At 37.9% G+C, this 25,137-nt stretch overlaps 1 non-coding gene and 1 pseudogene across 1 annotated transcript; both read right to left on the bottom strand.

The window, feature by feature from the left end:
- Positions 1–11,741: 11,741 nt before the first annotated feature.
- Positions 11,742–11,843, bottom strand: LOC148565171 (small nucleolar RNA R71; annotated as a pseudogene).
- A 12,899-nt stretch (positions 11,844–24,742) lies between these two features.
- On the bottom strand, positions 24,743–24,850 carry LOC148565170 (small nucleolar RNA R71). The gene has a single exon (XR_015885113.1). It is a non-coding gene; the product is annotated as a small nucleolar RNA R71 (small nucleolar RNA).
- Between the last annotated feature and the right edge of the window lie 287 nt (positions 24,851–25,137).

The raw sequence follows: 25,137 nt of genomic DNA, 5'->3' as shown, positions 1-25,137 counted from the left end.
GATAATCAGAGCAGACAATCCAAACGTTAGAAGACATGTTACGATTATGTATGATAGATAACCAAAGCAGCTGGGATAAGTATTTGCTGTTGGTTGAATTTGTCTACAACAACAGTTGCCAATAAAGTATCGGGATGGCACCATACGAAGCTCTCTACGAAAGAAGATGTCGGACACCATTGTGTTGGAATGACGATGGGAAAGCTAGTGTCTTAGGTCCAAACTTAGTGTAAGAAACTACTGAGAAGATAAAAAAGATTCGTCGGAAGATCCAGACAGCACAAGGCCGTCAAAAGAGCTATGCCGATAATAGACGTAGACCCTTAGAGTTTAGTGAGGGAAACCATGTCTTTCTAGAAGTAACTTCGATTACTGGAATAGGTAGAGCCGTTAAGACTAAAAAGCTTAACCCACGATACATAGAACTTTTCCAAATACTTAAAAGAGTCGGTCTAGTAGCTTATCAAATAGCCCTTCCTCCTTATTTATCAAACCTTCATGATGTTTTTTTTCATGTCTCGCAACTTAAGAAATATGTTCCCGATGAGAGTCACGTTTCACAACCAAAAACAGTATAGTTATAAAATGATTTGACATATCAAGCATCACCAGTTCAGATCGTAGAAAGAAGTGATAAGCAGCTAAGAGGCAAGACTGTTCGCTTTGTCAAAGTAGCATGGGAACCAAGAGGAGAAGAAGAGCACACTTGGGAATTGGAAGATAAGATGAGAGCTGATTACCCGCATCTGTTCTCAGGTAACTGAAATTTTGAGGGCAAAATTTTCTTTTAGGAGGGTAGAATGTAACAACCCTGATTTTCGAGTACATGAGATCTTTTCTGAAAGTACGGATTTCTCCAGAAGATCAGTAAAGGGAACACCTCTGTTATATCATCAAGCATCTCAATCCTCATTATCATTATGTCATCCTTAAGTTAGAACCTCCTCTGAGGCAAGCTCGATAATGCAATCGCGAAGAACCTTGTTTTTGAACCGTATCGGTTGGCAGTTTTGATTCTAATTTTCGTAAATAGTCTCTGTTTGACGAACCGGACTCGATTCATGAGAGGAGAGAGATAATATTATAATATTATCATTATATTAGTATTAGAAAATACTTGAATGATATTATAAGATTACCTGGTCTGTTTTTGTTAAAAACAGAAAATCGATTTAACCGGGTTTACAGTTTACTGGTGCAGCTTAGCACCAGCACTCTCTGATGAATTTAGCAATGCTAAGGCCTCATTATACATGTTCTATTCTCATAATAAATATGTTACTAGTGTCATTTATGCTAGTAGCTCAGAAAATAATTTTTAGAGATGTTTTTACAAGTATTCCGATACACCTAGTTTTAGTAGTTGTACACCAGAGATATTTTAATATTATTTTAATCCACCTCCAAGCCAACCAATCACAACTCACATTACACCCCCAAGACCTCCAAGGCTGTCTCATTTCATCATTTTGGCCGAAAATAACAAGAGAGAAAAGAGAGAAACTTTCATGAACACTTAATCTTCAAAGCTTGATTTCTTCTGAACTAAAACTCAAATCAAAACTCCGATTTCACCAAAATGATCCTCTCTTCTTCCTATACATAACCATGTAACTTATCAAGGATCGAAATAAGGTGAGATGGCTGTCTCCCTCCCATTTCAATTCGGTTTTCAAGGAAAACCATGCAAAACATATGTTTTCTTGATGTTCTTCCTTAGGAATCATGCTTAACTTGACTTGAGGGCCAAGAAACGTGAATTTCCAGAAAGTCTAAGGTGAGATATCTCTTCCTAACATACTGAGTGAGATTTGGTCAGTTGAGAGTTTTTGGATTTAAAGTTGTTCTTGATGTGATTTAGGAGGAAAAAGTGCTTAAGGACCACCTGAAAGTTTAACCGAATTAGGAGCAGCAAAACCAGGTAGGGATTGATGAATTTAATCTTGATTGATTGTGTTTGAGTTGTGTGATTATGATATGGTTTGGCTGTGCTTGAAATTGATTGTTTGTATGAGTAATTCTTGTTGAAATTTTGGTGAAAATTTGATGAAATTCAAGCTATGAATGTGTGTTCTTGTGGCTGCTGGAAAACGAAACCCTAGAGCTTAAATTGAGGTTAAATTTGTGTTAAATTATGTAGAAAATATGGGGTTTTAGTGGCTGGAAATTTATTTTAAATTTTGGTAAAAATCGGTTGCTGAAAAGACTGAAAAACGGGTAAAAAAAGAGAAAGAATTCGAAGAATATACGAAGAACACGAAGAACACTTTGAGTGTGGTGAAGAACATTGAAGAACACCTTTTAGATCTTAGAAAGGGCAAGGAAGTAAAATTTTTGGTGTTTAAGGGGTTATATGGTAATTTCTGGAAGTTAGGGTGGTAAAAGTAGAAATATTAAAGTTACGGGTGGTAAAAAGTGAATTTTAAAGGTTAAAAGTAAAAGATAAGTTAATTTTCGAAAATATATTAATAAAATAATAAATAATAATAAATTATTAAATAATAATATTTAATTAAAAATAATATTTTAATAAAAATAATAAAATAATGCGAAAAGGCAGTTTTTTGTAAAAGCTTTAGAAAGACAACTTTAAGTGCAGAATCTCATAAGTACCTTCATAAAACACTTAGGGAGTGGTAATGACATGTTAGTGAGGCAAAGATAAAGAAAAGATAAGAAGTTAAAGAAAATATAAAAACCAAAGAAAAAGTCTGTAAAATTTTAATGACAGAAAAACAGACAGAGACTAGTGAACGAACTAGGGCAACTTAGTTAGTACTTGCGTTGCGACTAGGGTTAGGTATTATATGAAAATTTAAACTGTTTCGGTATAGACTTAATGAACCTATACCTGGGACAGGCTAACTATTCATACCGAAATTTACATAAGCTTTAAATACACATGTTAAACAGAGAAATCAGAGCAGAATAAAGTAACACAGAGTACAGAGTAACCAGAGTAAAGTAAAGAGATACAAAGATAAAAGAATAATATGATAAAGAGAAATGGTTTGAGCGAGGATATTGTAAAAGCGAAAGATGTAAAGTTTGTACAGTATGATTGAACAGAGAAAGAAAGAGGTACTGCATAAGAATGTGAAAATGATGATGAATAATGAGAATGATTATGTAATGATCTGCTGCGTGAAGGCAGTCAGATAGATAGTGGTACGACCACAGAACGTTTTCCAGTGTTACACAGCTATTGAGAGCTGTACCTGCAACTGATAACCTGGGATCACTTGCAGAGGATATTAATTCATACACGGCTAGAATGCCGCACCTGTAAGGCAAGGATTGCTTACAGAGAATATGATTTCATACACGGCTGGAATGCCGCCACCTGTAAGGCAGAGTTTGCTTACACAGGATATGACGTATATGTCAGTTAGTGAGAACTGTACCTATGCTGACTGGAAAACCATACCCGTTTCAGCTGCTTCGTGTTACGTCGGGAGCGGGTAGAAACCGACAGATGAGCTCATTACCTGCGCTAGGGCTAGACATGCATCATACTTGGTTGCGCATTTCCTTTGTTATGATTGTGGTATGAATGTATGCTTTCCTTGTTTGTATTCCATTCTCTGCGCTTGTGTTATTTTCTTGTATTCTTCTGTTTGTGTTCTGCTATCTGTTTTCTCTATCTTCTCTACTTATTTGTGTTTTCTAATTACTGCTTCTTTGTATTCTGTTAATAGTCTGCTAAACAACATAGAATTAATGAACGTAACTAATAACCCCGACCCTACTAAGAACTCCCCAGTTCTTACCCCTTCTCTCTCCCTTCCCCCTTCAGATGGAAGTAAGAGTACCTTACCATAGTTCGCTGATGACCGTTCGCAAGAAGAGGATTCTGCTCTAGATAGTCTTCTGAGTCTAGGGTGAATATCGTTCTCTGATTATATGTATATACTGTGAGACCAGCCAACATCTGCACCCCGTTCGTATGTGCACTTTAACCTAAATCCTGTGTACGAGATTCCTATTGTGTGGCTACTTCATGAGGTACCAGAGAGACGTTCTGTGGAAAAGTCTGATCGTGCAGAGGAGTAGCAGATGATGTTCTATCTTTTGATGACATTCCACCTGACTTGAGTTTTGAAGACCTAGAACATACTTTCCCTCGCTTTAGTAGTTTAGAGGGACTAGGTGAGTATAGAGTCTAGGCTAGCCTAGGTGCCAGCTTAGGGACCTCTTGAACAGGTCAGGACCTGGGATGTTGTATGTATATACATGTATATAGATATTATTTCTCTATATCTAGGGGTGTTCTAACTAACAGTCTATATTCTAATAAAGGCTGAATCACCGAATGTTGTCAACTACTTGTGATGTATTTATGTGTGGTTGTTTATAACTGTTTTATCTATTATTATTTGTGAATTGATAATAAATGATATTGTCTATTAATCTAAATATTTTCAAAAAAAAAAAATACCTCGCAAATTAACTACGCTTTTAACAATAAATCAGGCTCATATGATAAATAATAGATAATAATTAAGAAGACAAATTGGTAGCGCTCAGTTTCTGGTATGATCTAGACATATTGAAAATTGGGTCGTTACATGACCTCATTAATTGCAACTCACTGACAGCAATTTTTGGGCTTTTGGAGCCAAATCCAACTCATTTCTGAATTTATTTTAAGCCAAATTGAAGAAGGATGAAGGGGGGAGCAATTAGGTTTAGGTTTTTACATATTTTAACTTGTTTTTCTAGAGAGAGAAGCTCCCTCTTCTCTCTAGAATTTGGGATTTTTGTCTTAATTTCTTTTTAATTTCAGATTTTAATTATTGCTTTAATGTAGTTTCATTTATGTTTCTATGCTTTCTTGTCTTGATCTTCTTAATTTCTTTTGTCATTTTCTCAATTTTGTCATTTTTAGTTTATGAATACTCTTGTCAATTTTGGTTTCAATAATGCAATTTAATGTTTTATGTTTCTTTGATGTTTATTTGAGTTATTGTTATCATTTTATTACAATTGGTAGTTATAGATTTTATTATTATTGCATTTTATGATATTTTCCCTTTTATGCATGCTAGGTGTTTGATAAAATGTATCTTATAGTTTTTGTATAGTTTTTCACATTCTTGACTTGGAATTGGGTGATTAGGTGAACTTGAGTTATGGATGTCCATTTCATATTGTGTTAGGATTGTTAGTTGGTTTGGTTTCTGATGCGTGGCAGAAGTTAACCAATTTAGAGATTTCAATTAAGAGACAGCGTTGCACGTATAGCTCTTAACCAGCTAAGATTTGCCTCACCAATTTAAAAAAGGTTGTCACAAATTTTAGAAATAAAATACTGGGAGTATGAGTCCTAGGTCGTCTCCCAACGAGTTGCAGAAAAGAGTGCTATTTTATTAATCAGAAAATTTTCAGAAAGTTGATTTTGATAATGAGTAATTAAAATGCTTAAAAATTGAAACAATAAAATTAAACTGAGAATGATTATGGGTACTCTAAATAAAAGGTCTTGACTGGGGGAATAATTAAGTGGAACTTCTATCCTTGTTGGGATCTTCTCAAGTGTGGTGTAAAATGGTTGTTGTTCTCACTCGATTACCCCTTACTAAATAAGGGAAAGTATGGTGATTGAAATAACTCTTACCCTCAGATCCTAGCTCTCTCCCTTGGGGAAGTCTAGTGTTAGTAGGTATGGAATTAGCTAACAATGTCCAGTTTAACCAAGCACTTGAGCATTCCAACTCAGGTATCACCTCTTAATCAACCCCCATGTCAAGTAGAAATTCTACTCCATTGACATGAAATTAATAATCATAAAAATATGAGAAGACATAATTAAATGAAATAAAATAGAGAATTAAAATTAATTAAAATAAAAATAACTCTGTATATTAATAAATTCAAAACGCAACATAATTATCTGAACAGAATCAATGAGTAACTAATTAAAAATAGGGGAATGAGGAAACAAACTAAAGTAATGTCTTCAACAGAGGTAATGACTCTCAGCATCCAAAAATCCAAACAAAAGCATAAACTATCAATGTAATGCAACTCTCAAAACTCAGATCTGAAACTAAGAGTAATCCTAATGTGATGAATCTGAATGTGTGTGGATGTGTCTTCAGTTTCTGCATGTTTCCTAGGTTTAATCTGTGTTTCTGGGCCAAAAACTGGGTCAAAAAGCAGCCCGAAATCGCCCCCAGCGTATTCTGTTATTTTTGCAGATCGCGCAGGTGACGCATATGCGTCGTCCACGCGTTCGCGTCAGTCAGCGATTTTCCTTGTCACGTGTTTGCGTGGTTCACGTGTTCGCGTTACTCGTGCAGATTCCAATCGATATGTTTGCGTCAGGCACGCGTCCGCATCGTTGCGAATTCTCCATTTTGTGCGTTCGCGTGGGCCATGTGCTCGCGTCATTGCCCGCTGGTCATCTCCTTAGTTTCTTGTGTTCCTTCCATTTTTGCAAGCCTCCTCTCCAATTTCCAAGTCATTCATGCCCTATGAAGCCTGAAACACTTAACACATGGATCACGGCATCGAATGGGATAAAAGAGAATTAAAATACATAATTAAAAGTCTCTAGGAAGCAAGTTTTCAACCATGGAGTAATTTTTGTGAAGGAATTGTAAATACATGCTAATCATATGAATAAGTGGGTAAAGATTTGATAAAACTACACAATTGAACACAATATAAATCATAAAATAATGGTTTATCAGTTTCCATTGACGCTAGTCTTTCACTAAGTTAATTAGTGAGTTGACTAGGACTTATGGATTGAGATCAATTATGCCCTTTTGACTTATCCTCGATGTTAGGATAGACTAATTGGGATTAATTCTCGCAATTACCATGTTTGTGGTCCATGACTAGAATAGGAATCCTCAATTCCCCAATCCTTGCCAAGAGTCCTTTTTGCCACTTGAATTCTATTTTTGATTTACTTGCTTTGAGCTTTAATTCCCTTGCATGCTTATATAACTTCTTGCAATCTCAAACCCCCTTGATCTCATAGCCAATAATATGACACTTAATTGCAATTCCTAAGGAGAACGACCCGGGACTTAAAACTCCCGGTTATTTTGGTTTGAATTGTGACGATCTTTGAGTTAAACTTTGATGTTGGTTGATTGTGGGTTTGGAACTATACTTGCAATGCCAATTCTATTTTGAGAAAAATTCCTAACCCACTTTCGGCCATCATCAGTGATCACAGAAGGTTTTTGAATTCTATGAAGGCTCTTTCACACTTGTCTCTCCAGACAAACCTTTTGGCCTTTCTCAGAGTGTTGAAGAAGTGGTATGACTTGGCGGTGACTGCAAGTAGGAATCAAGACAAGGCTGCTAGGTGACCTGTTAGTTGTTGCACTTCCTTGACTAACCGAGGTGATTGCATTTGTATCACGGCTTGACATTTGTCAGGGTTGGCTTCTATTCCCCTATTTGTTAGTAAGAATCCGAGGAATTTGCCTCCATGTACTCTGAATGCGCACTTATCTGGGTTTAACCTCATATTATACTTTCAGAGTTGTTAGAAAATTTGATTAAGGTTGGCTTTATGTTGTTACTCAGAGCTTGATTAGACTACCATATCATCGACATATATTTCAATGTTTTTGCCGATCTGATCTTTGAAGATCTTGTCCATTAATCACTGGTAGGTGGCTCCTATATTTTTCAACCCAAAAAGCATGACTTTATAACAAAGGTTACCTTGGTCGGTTACAAATGTTGTTTTGTCTTCGTCATCAGGGTGCATTAATATTTGATTGTAGCTGGAATAGGCATCCATGAAACTCAGTACTTGGTATCTTGAGGTGTTGTCTACCAATCTGTCAATATTCACCATCACTATGTTTGCTACCCATGATGAGAAATGAAGTTCTCGGATGAAACATGCATCAAGTAATTTTTGTGTTTCTACCATTGCTGCGTTTCATTTTTTAGTGCCCAAGTTTCTCTTCTTTTGTCTTATAGGTCGGATGTTGGGATTAATCGCTAGCTTGTGGCATATGAAGTTCGGATCAATCCCCAGCATGTCCGTGGGTGTGCTGCAGAAAGATCGGAATTAGACTCGAGGATTTCGATCAGATCTTGTTTTGTTCCTGCTGAGAAAACAGAACCGATATTAGTACATTGGTCAGCTCTCCCCACTCGTATCTTTTCAAGGTTGTTTGTCGGGGCAGGGCGGCTGTTATTGCTTCTCGGGTCTAACTCGGCCAAGGTTGGAATATTCTCTATGTTATATAAAGAGTGGACTCTTGGGATGGTCTGCTATGAAATGGCCTTTAAACCTGCATTGTAACATTGTCTAGCTTCTTTGTGGTTGGCATAGACTGTTGCCACTATGTTATCCTACACAGAGAACTTGACACAAAGGTGAACCGTAGAGATAATGGCTCCAAAAGAGTTAAGAGGCGGGCATCCAAAAATAATATTATAAGGTCTAGCACAATCAATTACTAGAAATTGAATATCTAGGGTTTTGAGTTTGGAGACTCCCCTAGCATCGTTTTCAACCATACATAACCTAATACAAGGACTCTTTCTCTGGAGAATCCTACCAATTCTTTGGTTGAAGGTTGCAGTGCTTTGTCGCTAAGTTGCATCTTCTTGAATATGGAGTAAAACAATACTTCGGCGCTACAAATGCCAGGGTATTTTGGCCAGTTTCACTGACCTTTTCTTTACTGTTTTAGGGTAGTTTCATGCATTTTCTTAAGTAAATAAGCAAGTTTTGGGTAGATATTCACTTACATCTTGATTCAAGCAAACATTGTGAACTTTACATGATTTCATGATAATTATGCATGAATTTAATGACAAATTGGATAATGCATGATCTCATGACTTGGAATAGAGCTTTGATGTACTTTAATTGCTTGATTTCAGGACAAAGAAAGCAAGGAAGAACCACGTTAGTAGCCACGTTAGTCTAATTAACGTGACCACTAACGTGGAATGGGAGCTAGCTTGCAACGTTAATGAGAAAAGTGATCGCCAAAAACGCCTTCGAAAGCCATTATAGCCCACGTTAGTTGCCACGTTAATTACGTTAACGTGGAAGCTAACGTGGAAGAGAAGTGAAGCTCCAACGTTAGTGGTAAAAGTGAATACCACTAATGTTGGAAAAAGGGGCACACTTGGCCTTGTTAAGAGTCACGTTAATCACATTAACGTGAACTCTAACATGGAAGGAACAAGGAATTGCCAACGTTAGTGACACTCACCTTTGTCACTAACGTTGGATTAAGCCACTATTAAGTCACTATTGCCCACGTTAGTTGCCACGTTAATTACGTTAACGTGGAAGCTAACGTGGAAGAAGAATTGATGGACCAACGTTAGTGACACTCACCTTTGTCACTAACGTTGGAGATGGCAATCACCACCACGTTAGTGGTCACGTTAATCTAATTAACGTGAACTCTAACGTGGGAAGGAGGGGCGTTTGGAGCGTTAGTGACAAAGGTAAGTGTCACTAACGCTCTCGAAGATTAGGCAAGCCTACGTTAAAGGTCACGTTAGCTATACTAACGTGAACTCTAACGTGGGGAAAGGGGGCAATAAGCAACGTTATTGGAAAAGGTGAATGCCAATAACGTTTGCGAAGGACCAAGAGGCAACGTTAGTGGTCACGTTAGTGCCACTAACGTTGAAGTTAACGTGGATCAATTTTGACTTGGAACGTTAGTGAAAAAGGTGATCGTCACTAATGTTCTCGAACCCACACTTTCACTTAACGTTAACACCACTAACGTCCTAACTAATGTCCATGCCTTACTCACACTTTCTCTGCAAGCAAAGCTGAGCCCACTGAAGATTGTAACTGCTTCAACTAAAGATCCAAAGGCCCATATCCAAGACTTGAAGAAGCCAACTAGAAAATCATAAGAGTAGTATATATAGGAGTAGTTTTGAACTAGTGAAAAAAACCTTTTGGCATTTTGGAGAACTACACTCGATATATTTTACTTTCTCTGTAACTTCTAGTTTTAGCTTTTTAGTATGTACTTTTAATTTATGCTTTCCATTCCCAGAGCTATGAACAACTAAACCCCTTTCATTGGGTTAGGGAGCTCTGTTGTAATTTGATGGATCAATAATAGTTTTCATTGTTCTTCTTCTTTCTTTTCTCTTGATTTTACTAGAAAGCTTTCAATCTTCATCCAATTGGGTAGTTGTCTTGGAAAAGGAGCTATTCATACTTGGATCTCTTTGGAACCTTGGAAGAGGAATGAAGAGATCATGCTAGAAATGCTTTCTCATGTTGGACCAAATTAGGGTTTGGATGGATATAGTGACATATAATCCTACCAACACTTTGATTTGGGAATAACCAGTGACCATACTTCATCTTTTTTCATGAGCAATTAGACCAAGGAATTGGCTATTGATCAAGATTTGAGAGATTGAATTACCAAGGAATTGGAATCTAATCACTTAAGATTGCCAAGGAGATCAATGAATGCATTGATTGAGGAAGAGATGAGAATGAACTTGATCCGGAGAATACAACATCTCCTGAGCCCAATGAATCCCCCATTTCTGATCTTACCCATTCTTTTTACTTTCTGCCATTTACTTTTATGTTCATTTCCTCAAATCCCCATTTAAGATTCTGCAATTTACTTTCTGCCATTTACATTTTGCTCTTTATTTCCAGCATTTACATTTTCTGTTATTTACTTTCCCGCCATTTACGTTTCTGCAAATATCAACTCAATTTCTACTTAGCTCAACTAGAACATTCCTCTGATTAAAGTTGCTTGACCAATCAATCCCTGTGGGATTCGACCTCACTCTATTGTGAGTTTTTACTTGACGACAATTCGGTATACTTGCCGAGGGAATTTTGTTAAGAGACAAGTTTCCATGCATCAAGTTTATGGCGCCGTTGTCGGAGATTGATTTTGTATCAACAATGATTAAATTGGTGGATAACTAGATTGAGCATTTTTTTTGTTTGATTTAATTTCTGTTTGAGTGATTTACTTTCAGTTTTAGTTATTTTTCTTTCCTTTACCCCTTACCCGTTTGTGGTGTTTTCTTATTTATTACAATTCAGTTCACTAACCCACTAACTGTTTGATATATTGCATCACTCACACTAACAGCATTTCTGACAAGAATACTTCCTGCATTTGTCTCCTTCTTGCTTGTGCCTTGTTGGTTGTATGATAGGTAGAAGAAGCGGGGCTTCAACTTCCTTTGATTCTGAACCTGAGAAGACCTTCCTTAGACTAAGGAGGGAAGCAAGAGGAAAGAGAGTTGTTAGTGCCGAGGAAGAAGAGGAGTATTTTGAACCAGACATGGATGAGAATATGGAGAACCATCATGAAGAAGAGGCTCATAACCATGGCAGAGAAGGTCCAGTGCATCATGCTGGACAAGAGAGAAGAGTCTTAGGATCTTATATAAATCCAAACCCAGGAAAATGTGGAAGTAGCATCCAAAAGCCTACCATACATGCCAATAACTTTGAACTAAAGCCACAGCTCATCACCCTTGTTCAGAACAACTGTTCATTCGGAGGAAGTGTCCAAGAAGACCTCAATCAACATCTAACCACCTTCCTGAGGATATGTGATACTGTAAAATCTAATGGTGTTCATCCTGACACCTATAGATTGCTTTTGTTCCCCTTTTCACTCAAGGACAAAGCATCTAAATGGCTGGAATCTTTCCCGAAGGAGAGTTTAACAACCTGGAAAGATATGGTGAATAAATTCTTAGCGAGATTCTACCCTCCTCAGAGAATTAACAGGTTGAGAGCTGAGGTACAAACCTTCAGGCAATAAGATGGTGAGACTCTCTATGAAGCATGGGAGAGGTTTAAGGACTTGACAAGAAGATGCCCATCAGATATGTTCAATGAATGGGTGCAGTTACACATTTTCTATGAAGGTCTTTCTTATGAATCAAAGAAGGCAGTAGACCACTCATCCGGGGGATCTCTGAACAAGAAGAAGACCATTGAAGAAGCCATAGATGTCATTGAGACTGTAGCTGAGAATGACTACTTCTATGCTTCTAAAAGAGGCAACACTAGAGGAGTGATGGAGCTAAATAACGTGGATGCACTGCTGGCTCAAAACAAGATGATCACCAAGCAGCTGGCTGACCTTACCAAGAAGATGGAAAGGAACCAAGTAGCAGCAATCACTACCTCATCAGCAGCTCAAGAAGGAGTGAATGCAGAGGTAGAGGATTATCAGGAACAAGCCAACTACATTGGAAACTCACCTAGGCAGACCCATGATCCATACTCCAAAACTTATAATCCTGGTTGGAGGAACCACCCAAACTTTGGGTGGGAAAATCAACAAGATCAAGGCCAAGATCAGAGATGTCACAACCCCAACAACAATGCAGCTCACCAACATTCCACACAGAGATCATATCAGCACCCACCTAACAACACCTCTCAACATCCATATCAAAACCAAAATGGCCCTTCTCATCCCTCCAATCTCAACTCACCATTATCCGAAGATAGACTCTCAAGGATTGAAACTCTACTTGAAGGCATATGTAAGGAAATCCAAGATAACAAGGTGTTCAAGGAGGAGGTGCGAGCCAATATCAAAAACCAGGGAGACACCATCAAGAGGCTAGAATTTCAAGTAGGATACCTCTCTGAGAAGATTCCCAAACCTATTGATAACTTCCCAAGTGACACAGAGAAAAACCCGAGAGGTGAAGCAAAGAAAGTAAGATAGGAAGAATGCAAGATGGTCGCTATAACTGATAGGGGGACTGAGGAAGAGCTGAACAAACCCTTGGAACAACCTAGAGACACCTTACCAGAGAATTAGGAAGAGGGTCACCAAGAAACCAAAGTTACACAGAAGGAGATTCTAAAAACTCTATGCACCTTTTCCCCAAAGACTCAAGGGTGGTGTAGAAAAGAGAATATACTCAAAATTCCTTGATATGTTTGCATCTCTTCATGTAAACATACCATTTATCAAAGCTCTCCAACAAATTCCCTCATACATTAAGTACATGAAGGAGCTGCTGACCAGGAAAAGCTCACTCAAAGGAAGGCAAACAATAGTGATGAATAAGGAGTGCAGTGCTCTCATTCAATCGGAGTTGCATACAAAAAGGAAGGATCCGGGAGTTTTCACATCCCTTGTGCTGTAGGAGAAACAGTAATTGATAAGGGACTCTGTGATCTGGGAGCAAGCATTAATTTAATGCCTCTATCTCTCATAAAGAAGCTGCAGATCAATGAGCTAATGCCCACAGACGTAGTCATCAGGCTGGCTGACAAAACTCAAAAACAAGCAATAGGAGTGGTTGAAAACGTATTGGTAAAGGTTGGGAACTACTTCCTTCCCACAGACTTTGTCATATTGGAAATGGAAGAAAGTAACCTCCATCCAATCATATTGGGAAGACCATTTCTGGCTACAGCCAGAGCGCTTATAGATGTAGAGCGAGGAGAGTTAATACTGAGGATACATGATGAATAACTCGCATTCAATGTCTTCAAACCCTCACAAGAAGCAGATCAAGAAAACAAGGAACCAAGGGAAGATCACGACAAGGCACTGGTGGAAGAAACAAACATTGAAACACAAACTGTACACCTGGGAATCCCTTTGGCTGGTAAGCAAAACAGTCAGAAGGTACCACAGCTAAAGGAAATCCAAGAGGAACCAAAACCACCAGAGTCATATGAGACCAACAACAAAATTTTCTTGGAAAAAGAGGCCACAAAGAGCAAGGCAACATTAAAAGAAACAAAGAAGAAGGCACCAAGGAGATGGAGGAACATGAAGATCCCTACAGAGGATTTCTCTCCAGGGGATAAAGTAATCTCAGCTTATCTCCCAGTTATCCCACCTCATCTCCCCACTATCCCATCTCAGATGCCTAAAGTTTTCACCATCAATAGAATTCTCTCATTAGAACATGTGGAGATCCTTAACGAAGCCAATGGAGATAGATTCACTATGAGGGGGAAAGATTTGAAGCATTACCAACCACCCTGACAAAGGCAGAACGTCAAGCTAGTGACGCTAAAGAAGCGCTTCATGGGAGGCAACCTATGTTTTATATGCTTTTAAAGTAGTTAATAATGGAAGGTTCATGAATTCCAAATCAACTTTGACATATACTTGAATGAATCCTTTTATGCAACATATAGTGAAGAACAAGTTTGGTGTTCAAGGCACACTAAGAGGACATGAATGTAATTCATATCATGTCACTCTTAGAACCTTGAACAAATCTTTTTACCCCACATGGCCACAAACTATGTTTGGTGTCACCAATGTTGCATACATGGATAACTAAATAGTCAGTTGGTTTGCATTCATGAATAGCACTTAGTCATTTAAAAACAAAAATTTTAAAAAGTAGTATTCTTTCTTTTTAAATTTTGCCGCCATTATCCAAAAAGTTATTAATTGCATTCCTTTTTTTTGTAGGAGAAATGAAAAGAAGATTGGAAGGAATTGATGGGATAATTGAAGAAGAAGGGTTCGGCCACTTCACAAAAGGGGACTATACACATGTCTTCAAGGGGAATGCATTGGGAAATGTTGTCATGCAACATTAGAAGAATAATACCCTTGGAGACTGAACCAACCCCATCATAAAAGTGATGATCCTTGTGACCATCCCATGCTAAACCCCATCCGTTCATCATAAGCCTACACCATCAATCCACACCTTTCATTTACTCACCACTTTTCTATATAAGTGGTTCTTATTACGTACCCCCTTCACATTCCAATTCCCATTCTTTGTACTTCTCACTTTCGGAACCCAACACCTCTTACCCCATCAAAGACACTCTCACCCACTCCCTTAATTACACCTTACCCTAACGAGGCCGAATTCCATCAGCTATCCACACCCTTCAACACCTTCACATATCAAAAGTCACTCATGGCATCATCAAGCTCCAAAAGGCGAAAGGGAAAGTGATGCCAGGGTATCATGGCCTGTTTTTCTATGCTTTTTCAGTAGATTTTAATTCAGTTTTCATACAATTTCTGTTGATAAAGGAGCAAAAGCATGAAAAATCTCTGCATGAAACAAAATCTCAAGCATATGTGAATTTTAGCTAATATACAGGGTAAATGTGATGAAATAGATCACACTAAGTGAAGTTTTGATTTTGGGTATTATTAGCACACTTAGTATAATGAAGTTTGTCTTGTATGTTACTTTGATACACTTTGTTTGCTTGATTTCAGACCAAAAGAAGCAGAGAAGAGTCACGTTAGTGGCTACGTTAGCGCCACTAACGTGGCCATTAAAGTGGAAGGAAGGAAAGCTTGGAAAGTTAGTGAGAACGTTAACGCCACTAACGTTAGAAAAAGGCAAGAAGACCCACGTTAGCAACCCCGTTAGCTCTACTAACGTGGGCACTAACGTGGAAGAAAAGAGAAGCCCCAACGTTAGTGAGAAAGTTAATGGCATTAACTTTGAAGAAGGAGCAGCGTTATTGGCAAAAGTGAGTGCAAATAACGCTAGCAAAGCAAAGGAAGACCCACGTTAGCTTCCACGTTAGTTACGTTAACGTGGGAACTAACGTGGAAGGAAAGGGAAACGCCAACGTTAGTCGAAAAAGTGAGTGCCACTAACGTTTGTGAAGCAAAGGAAGACCCACGTTAATGGCCACATTAGTTACACTAACGTGGACATTAACGTGGGCAAAAATGTCACCTGGTAGCCTGACCATGCCTTCTTCAAACAAGAATAACTTGAGCCACAAAGCTCCAAATGAGGTGATTCCAGTGGCATTGGAAAGTAGGATTCCAGAGCTTTCCAAGCATATATGGAACTACATGGTGGAAACTAAATTTGAGGGAGAAAACCTGCCCCGAAAGTGCAAAGATGAACATGGTATCAACCTGTAGTAAGGCCAGCTGACCTCTTCACCTTCCAAGAAGTGTAACTCGAGCTGTAGAGCTCCAAATGATGTGCTTTCAAAGGCGTTGGAAAGTAGAAATCCAGGGCTTTCCAACAATATATAATAGTATGGGGTGGACATTAAGTTTGAGCTCCAGAACCTGGCAATATTAACCCCTGATCGCTAACGTTATTGTGACTCGCTTTTTCCAGTAACGCTAGCGACTATGCCAGCGACCTTGTCCACTTCAAAGGAGCATAACTTGAGTTACAGAGGTCCAATTGAGGTGATTCCAGTTGCGTTAGAAAGTGAAATTTAGAGCCTTCCAAAGATATATAATACTCTATAGTGGGCAAGAAATTGGAGCACAAACTAGAGGCATATTTTGAGCCCCAAAACACCAACTGGGTAGCAAGTGTGACGTTAGCCACACTAACTTTAGCACTAACGCCACACTTGTAGCGTTGGTGTGGCTAACGGCAGAAATAACGCCAAGTTACCCTCGACCTCAATTTGATTCACTTCCCTCTCAAGTCCACTTCAAAGCTCAAGCAAGCAAGCCCACAATTGTCAACCAATCAAAGCCACAAGAAGCATCTAGAATAGTTAATTTTCATTTCATTGTAATTTACTTTTAATTTCATTTCATTTTGTAATTTAGGAGAGCCTATAAAAAGGCCTTAGTTTTTACTTTGAAAGCATTCTGGAACGGAGAATTGAAGGAAGGGGGAGAGAGTGAAGACCAATTCGAACTTCTGTGAATTGGCACACTCCAAGGGGAGTGGGTCCTACACTCTTCTTCCTTTTCTCTTCTTTTCTTCCTTAGGAGTAGTTTTGTTTTAGTTGTAATTTTTATTTATGAACTTTGAAGTTTTATTTTCAGTTTTAACCTTCATCTTTACTTTTCTGCACTTTCTTTCTTTTCTATTTTGGTAGAGCAATGATCAACTAACTCTTTTCATTGGGTTAGAGAGCTCTATTATGATTCAATGGATCAATTGTAGTTCTTATTCTTCTTCTTCTTTCTTTTCTCTTGATTTTACTAGAGAGCTTTCGATCTTCATCCAATTGGGTAATTGTCTCGGAAGAGAAATTGCTCATACTTGGATTTCCTCTGAACCTTGGAAGAGGAATGAGGAAATCATGCTAGAAATGCTCTCTCACATTGAATTAGGTTGGGGGTTGGATGGATATTGTGATATTTAATCCTACCAATACTTTGATCTATGAATGTGTGTGGTATAATCAGTGACCAAACTTCATCTCTTCCCATGAGCAATTAAATCAAGGAATTGGGAAATTGTTCAAGCTTAGAGAGATTGGATTGCCAAGGAATTGGGATCCAATCACTTAAGATTGCCAAGGAGATCAATGAATGCATTGATTGAGGAAGAGATGAGAATGAACTTGATCCAGAGGATTGCAATATCTCTTGATCCCAATGTTCATTTTAATTTTAGTTCTTACATTTACTTTCCTTGCCATTTTACTTTTCTACACCTTATTGCTTTCTTTACTTTTATGCCATTTACACTTCCTACTGCTCATCATCCAAATCTGAACCGTCTAACTAGGACAATTAATCAACTATTGATTGCTTAATCCGTTAATCTCTATGGGATTCAACCTCACTCTTTTGTGAGTTATTACTTGACGATAATTCGGTATACTTGCCGAGGGAAATTTGTTAAGAGACAAGTTTCCATGCATCAGAAAGACACCAGTGGAGAGCATTCCTTTTGACGAAGGAAGGTTCAAGACCACTTTCCATGAGCTTTAATTCGAACGTATCAAGCATAAGAAAGTACTGCTAGAGCTGACATTCCAATTCAACTATGATGAGTGCCTGCAGATTGGAGAGAAGATTGAATAGAGGGGTTGGCAATAACTCACGAACCCAGAAACAAAAATAAATACAAATCTTATTAAAGAGTTCTATGCCAATGTTGCCAGAGAAGACAATACCAAGGCTCCGACCTTCAAAAGTTACGTAAGAGGAACAGAGGTGGACTTCAGTCCCAATACTATAATGAGGACTCTTCGTCTGAGATCACAACCCTCTGATAAGCTAAGTTATCAAGCAAGAATAAGTAATGGCCCCGACAATGATGAGCTTGAAGAAATTGTGAATGACATGTGTGTCATAGGATCAGATTGGGAGAGGTATTCAGATAAGAGGCCACGGTTCATCAGAAGAGGAGACCTCATCCCGGAAGCTAAGGGATGGTTTGAGCTTGTGAGAAGATCTATTCTCCCAGCCTCAAACAATTCTGAGGTCAACATTGCTCGAGCTACCATGCTACATTGCATTATGAGCGGTGGAGACATCAATGTACATGAAATTATAGCTGAGGGAGTCCAAAAGGCAGCCGAAAAGAGTGATCTGAGTGCTCGGCTTTTGTACCCCAGCACCATTGTGAGATTATGTAAGAAAGCCAAGGTGGTCTTCGAAGACAGCAATCCACATTGGGTAAACCCTGGGAGGTTAGTTACGCTCCAGCGTATAACTTATGTGGCACCCACCCAACAACAAAGAAGGCCTCAAATAGGGAAAAGAACATCACAAGAAGGACCTCACCAAGAAGAATCTCATCAAGAAGAATACCAACAAGAAGAGTACTATGATCCAACCAATATAAACCTGGGCCACATTCAAGGAGCCATTGAGGACTTGGCAAGGAGATATATGAAAGGGCAAGAGCAACAACTACACCTTCAATCCCAACGGATGGATCATCAGGAAGAACTACTTGCTAACTGGATGAATCAACAAGGAGAGTGGCAGAAAAAACAACTGGAGCAGCAACAGGAACACTATTCCCAGCTCACTCAGGCCATCAATCAAGTGACTGAAAGGTAAGAACTTAAAGATAAATGCCTTCAAGAGCTCAACCAGCGTTAGCTAGCTCAGACGAAAGCATTCAACGAGTTCAGCATGCTTAATGAAGGACGACAACTACATAGGGAAGAATTCAGCATAAACACTCAAGCCAAGTTGAACTATATGACTGGGCATATGCATAATTTACACTCTGTAATCCCCAGATATGATATAGTTGAAAAGGATCTAACAGAACAAGAGGAAAGGAAAGTGAAACAACAGAAGGAAACATTGAAAAAGAAGATGGAAGATGCTGGCTTCTGAAAAAAGTTGATTAGAAAGAGCAAGGGAAATGGGGGTTCAAGCACTCAAGAAGGACATAAAGAGGACAAACAAGAGGGAGAGCATGGGCAGCCCCGCGAGTAAAAGGTGGTGGAGTTCCCTCTTCGTTTTATCTTTTTGAAGTCTAAATAAGGAAAATCATGTATGAAATAGAACATGCTTCCATAGTAGCTTAGGAATTTTCAATTCTGTCTCTAATATTTTCTGTTGCCTTTGTCATATGTGTGCTGTCCAAGTTACCTGTTTTCATTTTCATCTTACTTACTTGTATGCTTGCCCTTTGAATTTAAAAAAAAAAGAATGTTATGAAAAGAAAAAAATCAGAGTGGGGTTCATATTGTGGAGTAAGTTCTCAAGGTCTGTGGTGTGGTAATAAGTTAGCTAAGTTGGTTCACCTGTAAGGTATAAGGACACTTATGCATTGAATTACATGCTTGAAGCACATTATATGAGATTAACCAAACAACAAGATCCTAATAAGAAAAAGAAAAAGAACAATAAGAGTTTGAAAAAGAAAGAAAAATAATAAGAAATAAGGCTAGGCACCAAGGGTTTAAATCTTGAGGGATGTGTCTGTGGTGATCCTGTACCAAGGATCTGCTTGGATGAATAAGTTCTTAGGAGTGCTTCATCACTTGATAACTTGGGTTAACTAACCCGGGATTATCAATTAAAAATCCACTATCAAGAGCAACCTTGCTACAGAACATTTAGTAACCCAAAGAGGTGCTGGACACCAAGGCCTCAAGGAAAGAAAATAACAAACCATGTGCCTGTGGTGTGCATGTATGGGGGAGAGAGACTTCAGGGAGTAAGTCCTTAGGGGTGTTTCAATACCTAGCACCTTGAACCAACTGGTTCGGGAGTGTTGGCTGAAAGCTTATTTTAAAGAGTCGCCCCCTCACAGAGCACTTAGCCTAAGGATGCAATAAACCCTGAAAAAAAAAGGGAGGATCAAAGAATAAGGATCTCATAGGATGCAATCAAGAAAGATTTCAAAATCATGAGAAGGACTTGGAAACCAGTAAAGGAATGAACCTATATTGCTATGCATGAAACCCCATAAACCAAGAGCTTTACTTCTATAATAAGAACTTGTTCCTCTTGTTCTTTCATTCATCATTCTTATGTTTCAGTACTTGCTTAGGGACAAGCAAGCTTTAAGTTTGGTGTTATGATGCCAGGGCATTTTGGCCAGTTTCACTGACCTTTTCTTTACTGTTTTAGGGTAGTTTCATGCATTTTCTTAAGTAAAAAAGCAAGTTTTGGGTAGATATTCACTTACATATTGATTCAAGCAAACATTGTGAACTTTACATGATTTCATGAGAATTATGCATGAATTTAATGACAAATTGGATAATCCATGATCTCATGACTTGGAATAGAGCTTTGATGCACTTTAATTTCTTGATTTCAGGACAAAGGAAGCAAGGAAGAACCACGTTAGTTGATGAGCGGATAATTTATACGCTTTTTGGCATTGTTTTTAGTATGCTTTTAGTAGGATCTAGTTACTTTTAGGGACGTTTTCATTAGTTTTTATGTTAAATTCACATTTCTGGACTTTACTATGAGATTGTGTGTTTTTCTGTGATTTCAGGTATTTTCTGGCTGAAATTGAGGGACTTGAGCAGAAATCAGATTCAGAGGTTGAAAAAGGACTGCTGATGCTGTTGGATTCTGACCTCCCTGCACTCAAAATGGATTTTCCGGAGCTACAGAACTTGAAATGGCGCGCTTCTAATTGCGTTGGAAAGTAGACATCCAGGGCTTTCCAGCAATATATAATAGTCCATACTTTGGCCAAGAATTAACGACGTAAACTGGCGTTCAACGCCAGCCTTCTGCCCAATTCTGGCGTCCAGCGCCAGAAAAGGATCCAAAACCAGAGTTGAATGCCCAAACTGGCACAGAAACTGGCGTTCAACTCCACAAATGGCCTCTGCACGTGCTACACTTAAGCTCAGCCCAAATACACACCAAGTGGGCCCAGGAAGTGGATTTATGCATCAATTACTTACTCATGTAAACCCTAGTGACTAGTTTATTATAAATAGGACCTTTTACTAGTCTTTTTGACCATCTTTTGATCAGCTTAGGATCTTAGGATCATCTTTGAACGCATTGTTCTTAGATCATGGGGGCTGGCCACACGGCCATGCCTGGACCTATCACTTATGTATTTTTGACGGTAGAGTTTCTACACTCCATAGATTAAGGTGTGGAGCTCTGCTGTTCCTCAAAGATTAATGCAAAGTACTACTGTTTTCTATTCAATTCATCTTATTTCGCTTCTAAGATATCCATTCACACCCAAGAACATGATGAAGGTGATGATTATGTGTGACGCTCATCATCCTTCTCCCTTATGAACGCGTGCCTGACAACCACTTCCGTTCTACATGAATTAAGCTAGAATGAATATCTCTTAGATCTCCTAACCAGAATCTTCGTGGCGTAAGCTAGAATGATGGCGGCATTCAAGAGAATCCGGAAGGTCTAAACCTTGTCTGTGGTATTCCGAGTAGGATTCAATGATTGAATGACTGTGACGAGCTCCTAACTCGCGATTGCAGGGCGTTAGTGACAGACGCAAAAGGATAGTAAATCCTATTCCAGCATGATCGAGAACCGACAGATGAATAGCCGTGCCGTGACAGGGTGCGTGAGCATATTATTCACTGAGAGGATAAGATGAAGCCATTGACAAGGGTGATGCCTCCAGACGATTAGCCGTGCCGTGACAGGGCATTGGATCATTTTCCCGTGAGATGACCGAAAGTAGCCGTTGACAATGGTGATGTATCACATAAAGCCAGCCATGGAAAGGAGTAAGACTGATTGGATGAAGATAGCAGAAAAGCAGAGGTTCAGAAGAATGAAAAGCATCTCCATTCGCTTATCTGAAAATCCTACCAATGATTTACATAAGTATCTCTATCCCTATTTTATTATATAATACTCGAAAACACCATTATCACTTTATATCTGCCTGACTGAGATTTACAAGGTGACCATAGCTTGCTTCATACCAACAATCTCCGTGGGATTCGACCCTTACTCACGTAAGGTATTACTTGGACGACCCAGTGCACTTGCTGGTTAGTTGTATCGAAGTTGTGACAATTATGAATTAATATCAAAGCACCAAGCTTTGGAGCCATTACCAGGGATTGTTCGAGCCTGGACATCACAATTTCGTGCACCAAGTTTTTGGCGCCGTTGCCGGGGATTGTTTGAGTTTTCGGCAAGCTTTTGGTCCGGTAACATCAGTGCCAAGTTTGATCCGGCAACAACACCAAGTTTTTGGCGCCGTTGCCGGGGATTGTTTGAGTTTGGACAACTGACGGTTCATCTTGTTGCTCAGATTAGGTAATTTTCTTTTCGTTTTCTTTTCAAAAAAAATTTTCAAAAATATTCTAAAATTCTCTCACCTGTTTTCGAAAAAATAAAAAAATAAAAATGTTTTCAAAAAATTTTTTATTCAAAATTTTTAAGAATGAATTCTAGTGTTTCATGAAGCATGCTAAAGCCTGGCTGGCTGCAAAGCCATGTCTAAATTCTTTTGGACTGAGGTTTTGGATTAAAATTGAATGAATTACATTCATATGTTTGCTGAAGCTTGGCTGGCCATTGGCCATGTCTAGTGTTTTGGACCGGAGCTTTCATTGAAAGCTTGGCTGGCTAGTGAGCCATGTCTAATTCCTGGACTGAAGCTTTAGACTAAGAATGCAAGATTCCTGGAATTCATATTAAAAATTTTGGAATCCTTATTTTCCCTTTTCAATAAATCTTCGAAAAAATCCAAAAAAAAATTAGAAAATCATAAAAATCAAAAATATTTTCTGTTTCTTGTTTGAGTCTTGAGTCACATTATAAGTTTGGTGTCAATTGCATATGCATCTTGCATTTTTCGAAAATTTCATGCATTCATGGTGTTCTTCATGATCTTCAAGTTGTTCTTGGTAAGTCTTCTTGTTTGATCTTGATGATTTTTTGTTTTGTGTCTTTTCATGTTTATCATATGCATTTTTGAATTCTTAGTGCCTAAGCATTAAAGAATTCTAAGTTTGGTGTCTTGCATGTTTTCTTTGCATTAAAAATTTTTCAAAAATATGTTCTTGATGTTCATCATGACATTCATAGCATTCTTGCATGCATTCATTGTTTTGATCTAAAAATTTCATGCATTGCATAATTTTCATGTTTTTCATAAAAAAAATAAAAAAAATTTCAAAAAAATATCCTTCCCTTTTTCTCTCATCAAATTCAAAAATTGAGTTGACTTTTTCAAAAATTTTTAAAAATCAAGTTGTTTCTTATGAGTCAAATCAAATTTTCAATTTGAAAATCTTATCTTTTTCAAAATCTTTTTCAAAAATCAAATCTTTTTCAAAATTCTTAGTTATTTTCGAAAAATTCCAAAAATATTTTTCAAAAATCTTTTTCTTATTTTTATACCAAATTTTCGAAAATAACTAATCAATTAATGTTTTGATTCAAAAATTTCAAGTTTGTTACTTACTTGTTAAGAAAGATTCAAACTTTAAGTTTTAGAATCATATCTTGTGATTTCTTGTGAATCAAGTCATTAATTGAGATTTTAAAAATCAAATCTTTTTCAAAAACTAATTTCTATCATATCTTTTCAAAAATATCTTCTCATCTTATCTTTTTCAAAAATATCTTTTCAAAAATATCTTTCCTAACTTCCTAACTTCCTATCTTTTCAAAATTTGTTTCAACTAACTAACTAACTTTTTGTTTGTTTCTTAACTTTTTCAAAACTACCTAACTAACTCTCTCTCTCTAATTTTCGAAAATATCTTCCCTCTTTTTCAAAAATTTCTTTTTAATTAACTAATTATTTTTAATTTTAATTTTAAAAAAAAAAAGAAAAAAAAAATTTCGAAAATACTAACATTTTTCAAAAAAAAAAAACTATTTTCAAAAATCACTAACTCTTTTTCAAAATAATTTTCGAAAATTATCCCTCCCCCATCCTATTCTATTTATTCATTCATATCCTAACATCTCATCTCACATCTCTTCCATCCGTACAGTTGTGTTTCTTCCTTTACATCACATTCTTTGTCTCCCCCTCTTTTCTTCCACTCACAAAGGGATCCCTATACGTGGTATAAAGGATCTCTATTATTATTATTATTTTTCTGTGCCTTCTTCTTTGTCATATGAGCAGGAGCAAGGATAAGAACATTCTTGTGGAAGCAGATCCAGAACCTGAAAGGACTCTGAAGAGAAAATTAAGAGAAGCCAAAATACAACAATCCAGAGATAACCTTTCAGAAATTTTCGAACAGGAAAAGGAGATGGCAGCCGAAAATAATAATAATGAAAGGAGGATGCTTGGTGACTTTACTGCACCTAATTCCAATTTACATGGAAGAAGCATCTCCATTCCTGCCATTGGAGCAAACAACTTTGAGCTGAAACCTCAATTAGTTTCTCTGATGCAGCAGAACTGCAAGTTTCATGGACTTCCATCTGAAGATCCTTTTCAGTTCTTAACTGAATTCTTGCAGATATGTGATACTGTTAAGACTAATGGAGTAGATCCTGAAGTCTACAGGCTCATGCTTTTCCCTTTTGCTGTAAGAGACAGAGCTAGATTATGGTTGGATTCTCAACCCAAAGACAGCCTGAACTCTTGGGATAAGCTGGTCACGGCTTTCTTAGCCAAGTACTTTCCTCCTCAAAAGCTGAGCAAGCTTAGAGCTGATGTTCAAACCTTCAGGCAGAAAGAAGGTGAATCCCTCTATGAAGCTTGGGAAAGATACAAATAGTTGACCAAAAAGTGTCCCTCTGACATGCTTTCAGAATGGACCATCCTGGATATATTCTATGATGGTCTGTCTGAGTTATCTAAGATGTCATTGGATACTTCTGCAGGTGGATCCATTCACCTAAAGAAAACGCCTGCAGAAGCTCAAGAACTCATTGACATGGTTGCTAATAACCAGTTCATGTACACTTCTGAAAGGAATCCTGTGAGTAATGGGACACCTATGAAGAAGGGAGTTCTTGAGGTTGATACTCTGAATGCCATATTGGCTCAGAATAAAATATTGACTCAGCAAGTCAATATGATCTCTCAGAGTCT

The sequence above is a fragment of the Arachis ipaensis genome, chromosome B5 (genome assembly GCF_059453495.1).
Source record: "Arachis ipaensis isolate K30076 ecotype BB chromosome B5, ASM5945349v1, whole genome shotgun sequence".
In the NCBI taxonomy this organism is placed as follows: domain Eukaryota; kingdom Viridiplantae; phylum Streptophyta; class Magnoliopsida; order Fabales; family Fabaceae; genus Arachis; species Arachis ipaensis.
This window is presented reverse-complemented; position numbering and strand designations above follow the sequence as displayed.